Source organism: Sorex araneus, chromosome 10, assembly GCF_027595985.1.
Source record: "Sorex araneus isolate mSorAra2 chromosome 10, mSorAra2.pri, whole genome shotgun sequence".
Taxonomy (NCBI): Eukaryota; Metazoa; Chordata; class Mammalia; order Eulipotyphla; family Soricidae; genus Sorex; species Sorex araneus.
Window position 1 is genome coordinate 13,631,022 of NC_073311.1, and position 10,400 is coordinate 13,641,421.

General features: G+C 39.7%; 1 non-coding gene across 1 annotated transcript; it reads right to left on the minus strand.

The window, feature by feature from the left end:
* Window positions 1–8,246: 8,246 nt before the first annotated feature.
* Window positions 8,247–8,353, minus strand: LOC129399288 (U6 spliceosomal RNA). Its single transcript, XR_008627039.1, has one exon. It is a non-coding gene; the product is annotated as a U6 spliceosomal RNA (small nuclear RNA).
* Window positions 8,354–10,400: the final 2,047 nt, after the last annotated feature.

Below are 10,400 nucleotides of genomic sequence, written 5' to 3' on the forward strand. Positions count from 1 at the left end.
TAGATGTACCAGAGTTTCTTTAGCCAGGCATCTGTTTTTGGGCACTCTGTTTTTTTCCAGATTGTGGCTATTGTAAACAGTGCTTCAATGAACATAGAAATGCAGATGTCATTTCTACTATACCTTTTTGCCTCTCTGAGATATATTCTCAGGAGTGGTATTGCTGGGTCAAATGGAAGCTCAATTTCTAATTTTTTGAGAATCGTCCTACGGCAAGCATCATCCTCAATGGGGAAAAACTAAGAGCCTTCCCTCTAAGAACAGGAATGAGACAAGGATGACCACTCTCTCCACTTCTGTTCAATATAGTACTGGAGTACTTGCAATAGCAATTAGGCAAGAAAAAGATATTAAGGGCATTCAGGTAGGAAAGGAAGAAATCGAGCTCTCACTATTCGCAGATGACATAATACTATACTTAGAGAACCCCAAAACCTCTACCAAGAAACTCCTACAAACAATAGACTCATATAGTAAAGTTGCAGGCTATAAAATCAATACCCAAAAGTCCATGGATTTCCTATATGCAAATAATTAGAGAAAAGAAAGCGACATGATAAAAGCAATCCCATTCACAATTGTGCCTCAAAAAATCAAGTACCTCGGAATCAGCTTAACTAAGGAGGTAAAGGACTTGTATAATGAAAACTACAAAACGCGACTTCAGAAAATAAAAGAGGACACGAGGAAATGGAAAGATACCCCATGCTCATGGATAGGAAGAATTATTATTGTCAAAATGGCAATACTCCCCAAAGCATTATACAAATTCCATGCGATCCCTATAGGGATACCCTTGACATTCTTCAAAGAAATGGAAGAAGTGCTCCTGAAATTCATATGGAACAATAAGCCCCCACGAATAGCTAGAGCAATTCTTGGGAAAAAGAAAATGGGAGGAATAAACCTCCCCAACTTCCAACTCTACTACAAAGTGGTAGCAATTAAAACAGCATGGCACTGGAACAAAGGCAGAGTTGCAGACCAATGGAACAGGGTTGAATGTTCTGACACACACCCCCAAATATATGATCATCTAATCTTTGATAAGGGAGTAAGAAATGTGAAGTGGAGCAAGGAAAGCATGTTTAACAAATTGTGCTGGCAAAGCTGAACAGGTACATGCAAAAAATATGTGCTTAGATCTCCACCTATCACCATGTATAAAAATCAGATCAAAATGGATTAAAGACCTCAACATCAGACCAGAATTCCTAGGGTACATTGAAGAGAAGGTCGGCAAAACCCTCCACAACATTGAAGCCAACGGTATCTTCAAAGCTGGCACAGCACTGGCCAAGCAAGTGAAAACAGAGATAAATGGGACTATCTCAAACCTAGAAGCTTCTGCACCTCAAAAGAAACAGTGACCAAAATACAAAGACAATCTACAGAATTTGAAAGGATATTTATGCAGTACCCATCCGATAAAGGGTTGATATCAAGGATATACAATGCACTGGTTGAACTCCACAAGAAGAAAACTGCCGACCCGATCAAAAAATGGGGTGATGAAACAAACAGAAACCTTCCCAAAGAAGAAATCCGAATGACTGAGAGGCATATGAGAAAATGTTCAACATCACTAATCATCAGGGAGATGCAGATCAAAACAACAATGAGATATCATCTCACACCACAGAGACTGGCCCACATCCCAAAAACCAAAAACCAAAAGCAACCACTGTTGTCATGGATGTGGGGAGAAAAGGACTCTCCTTCACTGCTGGTGGGAATGCCAACTGGTTCACCTCTTCTATAAGATTTTTATAAGAATCTAAATTAAAAAGGTACCCCTTTTAAATTATCAAAAACCTTCCAAATTAAATCAATGTAAAGCTAACTGGCAATGTTGAACCAGAAGTTACTCACTTTGAATACTGAGCAAATCTTCGAAAAAGTCTTCTAAAACACAGGATAAAAGTTAATACTTTGGGGACAGAGAGATACTACAGCAGAAAGGCACCAGTCTTGAATGTGCCCAACCCCAGTTTGATCCCTGGCACCATATATGTTCTCCAAGCCTGGTCAGGAGTGATCCCTGAACACAGAGCTAAACATAAGCCCTGAGCACTGTTGGGTGTGTCCCAGTCCAAAAGCCGAAAATAGAACAAACATTTTCCTCAGCTCTAGGTAATTCACAAAGACTCTCTGAATCTTAATATTTCATCGAAAACACAAAAGAACTTTGCTATTATTTCTCCAAAGTGTTTTCCAAATCACCTTGTATCACTTGTATCACTAGTTATTCCATTGATCTTCAATTTGCTCAAGCAGGCACCAGTAACGTCTCTGTTTGTTCCTGTCGATTGCTACTGTAGCCCAATCTTATCTGCTCACTCCGGGAACACAAAGAGCCTCAAACCGTTCGTTCAGGGTTTTGATGAAAAAGTCTGACCATCTCGTGGTGGGCGGCCACACGATCTTTTGATGTCCCGTGGAATCCAGTCACTAACAGCTCTATTTCAGCAGTCGTCTTTAAATCAAATTATGTGTCTCGCCCATCTGGTTTTTGACACCTTGGCAAACGAGACAGCGTCACTGACTCTTGATCGTCGACAGAAGTTGAAACTCCGATTCCTTCTCTCACTTGAGTGAAACATGATAGTCCAAGCATAGCTCTTTCAATTCCTTTTAGGAATACCCGAATAGCGTTCTCATTGTGTTTTCTTAGGACCCAGGTCTCTGAGGCGTATGTTAGTGCAGGAAGAACGATGGAGTCAAAAAGATGTGCCTGGAACTGGAGATTCTTCATCCTCTTAACCTCTTCTTCGAAGCTCTTAAAGGCGTTCCATGCTGCTCTCTTCCTTCTGCACACTTCTGGTGCCAAGTTGTTCCTCATGTTGAGTTCTCGACTCAGGTACACATAGCTGTTGCATTCAGAAATGTTAGTTCTGTTGAGAGCAAATGGAAGATCGGGGACTAGTTTGTTTTTCATGAACATTGTTTTGGTGAGATTCAGCTGCAGTCTGACCTTTCCACACTCATGGTTAAAGTCGGCCAGCATTTGTGCCTTTTGGCTAATGTTTGTTGTTATTAGAATAATGTCATCAGTGAAGCGGAGGTGGTGTAGTTGCCAACCATCTATCTTCACTCCCATTCCTTCCCATTCCAGTCATCGCATAATGTTCTCGAGGGTGGCACTGAAGAGTTCCAGTGAAATGGTATCGCCCTGCCGAACTCTTTTTTTTTTTTTTTTGCTTTTTGTGTCATACACGGCGATGCTCAGGGGTCACTCCTGGCTCTGCATCTCAGGAATTACTCCTGGCGGTGCTCGGGGGGCCATATGGGATGCTGAGAATCGAACCCGGGTCAGCCACGTGCAAGGCAAACACCCCAACCACTGTGCTATTGCTCCAGCTCCCTGCCGAACTCTTTTTAAAAAAATTTTTATTAGAGAATCACTGTGATGTACAGTTACAAACTTATGAACTTTTATGTTTGCATTTAAACTCATACAGTGATGTTTACTCATCCCTCCACCAGTGCCCATTCACCTCCCTCAATGATTCCAGTATCCCTCTCACCACCCCCACCCCACCCCCCACCACCCTACCCTGCCTCTGCGGCAGGGCATTCCCTTTTGTTCTCTCTCCTTTTGGGTGTTGTAGTTTGCAATAGAGGTATTGAGTGGCCTTCATGTTCAGCCTATATTCTACTTTTAGTTCGCATCTTCCAACCTGAATGTGTCCCCTCTCTTTATGTAAATGATCACTTCCTTGTAGAATGGTGAGATCCTGGTGGGGAATCTGTAATACAGCTCATGGAGGATCTTGATGTACTGAGTTTGAATGCCCTGTTTAGTTAGAGCTTTAATGACCACTTCAGTCTCAACAGAATCAAAGGCCTTCTTAAAATCGATGCGCGTTCAATAGAGCGGCATCTTGAATTCTCACGAAACCTCAGTGAGCTTGGTCACCGTGTCGATATGGTAGATTGTGCTGAATCCTTTTCAGAACCCAACTTGCTCTCATGGTTGTCCTTCATCTAGTGTTCTGCATATTCTATTCAGGATGACTCGAGTGAACAACTTGCAGACAACGGACAACAGGCAGATTAAGCGATAGTTGCCGATGTTGTGGATGTCTCCCTTCTTGTACAACAGACCGTATTGCTGGTTTTCCATTGGGATGGAACCATGCATTCAGACAGGTAGCATGTGAATTGCCAAGACAGTGTATTGACAAGTATTGGCAGCAGATTCTTCAGGTGTTTGGATCTGATTTTGTCTGGACTGAGTGCTGTATGCTACTTTACCAATAAAATGGTGTCAGATTTTGGGAGAGGACGTTTGGAACAACATATCCATCCTGCAGAATTTGGTATGTGGGCAGGTGGACGTGGCTGTAAAAGAGATCCAGAACTGGTGAATAATCCTCTTCACTGCCCTTCTGGAAGATGTGATAGATCCATCAAGGCATCAGAGGGCAGTCATGTTGGTTTTGTAGTTGGTGAAGGACAGGCGAGTGTTGCGAATACTTTTCCTGGCTTCTCCCACATCAGCTAACACTGCTGCTCTTTTCTTTGAGGTCTTCGTTTATCACTTCTCTGCACAGCTTTGCAAGCTCGGACATTAGCTTATGGTTGCCTGAGGTTCGTTCCAAACCACATTGGTGAATGAGCTCGAGAGTTTCCGAAAACAGGTATCTGTTTATGGCTTTCCCACTCTTGGCATTCTTCTCACAGTCATGGAGGTGCTGAACCAGTTGATCGTATTTCTCGTCGATGTTGTCAACCACAACATCTTCCCACTTTGCCGCAATAATGCCAAAGAGCTTCCAGTTGGTGGTCATTCTGGGAGTTCTCTTCTTAAACTTAAACTTTGCAGACCTTTCTCCCCAATCTCTGAAGTAGAATTTTGCACTAAGGAGATGGTGGTCTGATCAACATATAATTTTTATTTGAAAGTTACTACTTGAAAAATCATCAACATTTTATACAACATGATATTTCTGTGAACCAGAATGCAGGATAAGATAAATGAGTGAATAAGAACTTGAATTATTTGACTAGTTTAATTGGAATTAGCACTTTTAATGGTTGAACATCTACAAACATCTGTGCAATGTTGCTTTCTTAATACAGAAATCTACTAGCAAGAATTTTGGAAACAATAAGATGTTATGCAAATATAAAAGATATTTTTCAACATCTTCAGTCCTTCTTACTTGAGCCTATTAGTTGGGAAGAGGTAGCTTGCAATTTTCTGCTAAGCTCAAATACTAGGGTGGGCCTGGAGGGAAGAAGAAAAAGGAAAGAGAAGAAAGATTTGCTTTTTTGCTTTCTAGTTTTCCATTATTCTGTTGTTTTTGTATGCCTCTAATATAATTCAGTGTCATTGCCCCCTATCCCCACCAAAACATTAAGAGATAGTTACTTCTAAATAAGGGCGTGTGTGTTAAGAGACTAAGCAGTATTTTAAGTTGTCTTGTGTGGGAAAGGGGACAGAGATAGTGCGACCAGTGTAATTAGGCCTGCCTTCTATTATCTGTAGGAGGCCGATGTGAGAAAGCATGAAATGTAGCCTGGTAGCTTCCTGGCACCAGATGGGCCATAAGTCCTGTCTTCTGTGCTGGTGGCAAGGTGATCTTTGATTCTAGGAATGTTTCTGTCTCATCAGCCAGTTGTCATTTGGTCACCAGTAGTCCACCATTAGGTTCCAAGCAAATCTTACAATAAGGTATAGATGTTTCTAGCATTGCCTCTGTTCTTTCTCATATACTAGTTTCTGTTCTCTAAAAGATACTTTATGTAAATTATATTAACTAAAAAGTCCTTTAAATAAAAATTGCTGCTCACAAGTTACTAATATGATGTCAGAGACATTGGCACTATTATCTGCATCTGACTATTAGGTCAACCATTGGGACAGGAGAGAAAGGGAGAGAGAGAGAGAGAGAGAGAGAGAAAGAGAGAGAGAGAGAGAGAGAGAGAGAGAGAGAGAGAGAGAGAGAGAGAGAGAGAGAACATGACCTCTCAGACTGTCTGCAGAAAATTGAATCTATGTGGAAAATGAAAAATAGTTTGGAATATTCTGTAAATAGACAAATGCAATCCCATAGACACCTAAAAATGCTCAGCAGTAAACTTGTGTTGTTTTAAAGTTATTATGATCTGGCTCAATGGCCTGCTGGTAGTTGCTTGTTTAAATTGAATGTTAATTTACAAGAACCTTTGGGGAAATTATTTTAACCAACTATAAACTAGATTATTAATGAATGCTGGCTTTAGCACTTGGTTAGAGATGCATTTTCATCTTCTAAAAGAACAGATAATTGGGTAAACAGTGAATCTTGGCATAGGGATTAGGGAAGGGAGTGGGCATTGGAAAGAATTTTACCTAAGTATTTTTTCTCCTCTAATTTCAAGCTATTATAGCCTTGGCAAAGTTGTTAGTGAAACTCTCAGTGAAAAAAGAGGATTATGTCCACATTTAAGGCTCCAGATTGAATAAATAACATATTTATTTCCCTAAAGTTTTCCTAAAATTAGCCATTCATCTCAGATCAGGACAGATGACTTGCAGCTTGAAATACAATTCTTTCTCAAATTCAATTTGAGAATTTCTCATGTATCCTTCAATAATTATAAAAGGAAATCTGCTGAGGCCACCGGAATGCTCATGATTAAACAGGAATGTTTAGAGCTTCTGTGGCCTGGAGAGATTTTAATGGTATTATGCAGCAAGTGCATATCCAAACACAAATGGAGGAAGAAAGATTAGGTTGCTGGAACTGGGGAAGGGCAGGGCAGGGCTGTTTACTGTAGCGAGAATGAACCAGAAAACTCTCTTTCTGGAATAGGAACTTCAGTTCTTCACAAATACAGGAAAGAGGAGAGCTCACAGTCAGTTTTCTGTAACACAGAACAGTGAGTAGAGATGCCTCAGGTAAACAAATGTCTGAGAAACATCAGTGACAGGCCTTGATGCCTGAGGCGGACATTCCAACCTGACCCAGTGGAGAGAAAAACTCACCTCGGCACCTAAGAGGTGAACCCAGATTCATTCAAATCAGTTAATAATACTAGTTATTATATTGTGAAGGGACTTTATTGTGCGTCAACCTTTCCTATGCAACAAGAGCTTGAAAAGTTCTTTAAGTGTTGCCGTAACAGGAAGAATGAAGTTGCTCTTTGAGGAGAATGGTGTGATGCATGCAAATCTGTCAGTCACAGAGTATAAACCACAGAGCCTAAAAGAAAAAAAATAAGATGCCTGCCCTATAGAGGCTGACTGAGAGGTGGGAGGTTCACTAGGTTTATTTGTGGAGGAAAGTGGACCATGGTGAAGGGATTGGCAGGGAAGTGGACACTCGTGAAGGAATTTTCGGTGGAACAGTGTATGCTTGAAACTCATTTATAAGTAACTATCAAAATCACAGTACCTCAATAAAAGAAAATAAATGAAATAGTTTAGTAATCTATGTTGGGTGTAAAAATCTGTGGTGGTAAAACCTCTGAATAACTAAAAGGAAGCATCAAAGAATAGAGTATAATTACTCGAGTGTAGAATTTTTTATGATTTTGTGATCCTGGGAACAGGTGATGGGCAAAGAGAATGAATGTCTTAGAGAAGAACCAGAGTCACTGAGAATCTCTGAAGGAAAGAGGGAAGATTACCAAAGTCTTTTCACAATGACAGATAATGCTTTTCAGTTGTTATAAGTTTTTCAGGCTCTATTATACTGAGTCTTTAATGAAATCTGCTGAATTTCTTTTTTTTTTCAGAACGTTTTTTTTTTTCAATTTGAAGATGAGTTTAATTACCTGCTGAATCACCTAGATGAAAACAGGTGATAACAGATGGAAACAAGGGTCATAAACTTAGGAGAGGCAGGCATTTTAGACTAATTTAGGTTTAGACATTCACCAGATTTTTTAACATTTAAAATAAAACTTTTCACAACAGAAGATCAAAACGTATTTCCAGAATTATCAAAATTATTTTTTAAAATGTGATTTATTTTTTTCATACTTTATTGTCTTCTTTTCTTGCAAATCTATTCAGAACTACACCTTAATTTTGGATCTTAGTTTGTATTTATATCCAAGCACCCTTAATGCTGGTTCACCAAAGGAAAAAATTTTTTTAAGATGTATTAGGACCTTTTAACTAAGATGCTAGAAATAATATTCTGGAGAGAAAAATGAATTAAACATTGATAAATTTTTCTTCATTTCTGTTATACTGTAACAATTTATCATCTAACCCATAGTGGTCTATCAACTGAGTAAGGCTTAGTTCCAAAACTATGGAACGCTTCATGAGTTTGCATGTCATCTTTATGCAGGGGCCATGCTAATCTTCTCTGTATTGTTCCAATTTTAGTATATGTGCTGTTAAATCGAGCACTCAGAACTTCTTTTAGGGGCTGAAGAGTTAAAACAGGATGTAAGACACTTGCTTAGCACTTAGCTGGGCTGGACCTTTTAAATCCCTGGCACCACATGTGGTTCCTCAAGAACACCCAGTGGTCACTCCTGAGCACAGAACCAGAATAGCACCAGAGTACTGCCATGTGTGGTCCCCAAACCAAAAACACAAATGCCAGTATAAAAAAAATAAATAAACCTTTTTGAAAATTGAAGTAGCATGTTATTGCAGTGTTAAGTTTCAAGTGTGTATCTTTATAAGCAATGTTTGTTTATCCTGAAGTTCACCACTAAAAGTCCAATTCTTTACAGTGCAGTTGCCCTCCCTTTTATGTTTTGCTCTAAAGTCAAAAAACATTATTTGGGGCTATTCTTGATTCATCGCTTGAGATTTGTTCTTAGTGGTGTTGGAGGACCATTAGGTGTCATGGATGAGACCTGGAGTTCCCACATACAGAGCATGTGCTTGTCTCTTGATTTTCTCTCCAACTCTACAGTTAATCTCTTTTCTAACAATTTACCCATTCAATAACCACTCCTTTTGGTTTAAAATTTAAAAGTTCGAATTCATTTGTTATTACTTTTTTAGATAATTTTTTTTATTTTATAAAGTAGTTCACAATGGACTGGAGCGATAGCACAGCGGGTAGGGCGTTTGCCTTGCATGTGGCTGACCCGGGTTCGATTCCTCCATCCCTCTCAGAGAGCCCAGCAAGCTACCGAGAGTATCCCGCCCGCACGGCAGAGCCTGGCAAGCTACCCGTCAGGTATTCAATATGACAAAAACAGTAACAACAAGTTTCACAATGGAGATGTTACTGGTGCCTGCTCTAGCAAGTCAATGAGCAACAGTACTACAGTGCTACAGTGCAGTCCACAATATTTCATTGCACTTAATATTCAAACACCAAACCCATCACCATTACACCTTCCCACCACCATATTTTGGATGTTTCTATCCTGAACCCAAATCCCCGCCCCAACAGAACCGAAATAATATATTTTGTATTGTTCGTTACGAAAAAACACTGAAAATGCTACAAAAAAAGTATCCTTAGAAGAAAGAGTGTAGAGATTGCTGTATTTCACCCAGGGGCCACTAAGCCCTCCTATGAGATCACTAACGTGTTGTTAAAGGTTGAGTTTCTGTGTGTGTGTATGTATATATAAACATATGTATCTGTAAAAAATTGTATATATTTCCCGCTAACATTGGTTGCCTCTATTTTGAACCCTATCAAATGTGATGCAGTAATTTTGGAGTATGGGTAGGGTGTGTGGTTTGAAGTATTGCACGGCTGTGAATGTGACCATATGGTCCAGGAATAGATTCACTGGTGGGCAATATAGGTGTGACTGCTGAGTCACCAGAGACAGAGGGGTATGGGAATACTTTATGTGCTACATATATGTGAAATCATTAATGTATAGTTACTTTAAGGTATAATTACTTTACTATGCATAATACCTTCCAGGTCCATCTATGCCTTTGTAAATATAAAGATTTCATCCTTTATCTTTTGACTATTTTATAGTATTCTATATCATATCATATATTCTACCATATAACATATATTCTATGTTCTATGCACTACATACTATATATGTATTCTATTACATGTATAGTATGTATGGGAAGAAAACACATCTCTTGTCCAATCATCTGTCAATATCTCTTTAGGTTTTTCCAACTCTCTTGTTATTGTTTTTGGACCACAACCAGCTGTGCTTAGGGTTTACTCCTGGTCCTGAGCTCAGGAATCACTCCTGGCTGACTCGGGGACCATCTGGGGTGCCAGGAAACAAACCCAGGTCAGATATGTGCAAGGCAAGCACCCTACTCACTGTACTATCTTTCGAGCCTTCTCTTATTATAGATAATACTGAAATGAACTTGGGTGCAGAGAGTATGGAAGAATATAGGAGTGAACTTGGGAAGTTGGCTGATGCGAATTTCATTGTGCAGGACAGGTGATGAGGGCAACTTCCACTTCAAGCTTTCCAGGTTTCCTGCTCCACACAGAAAA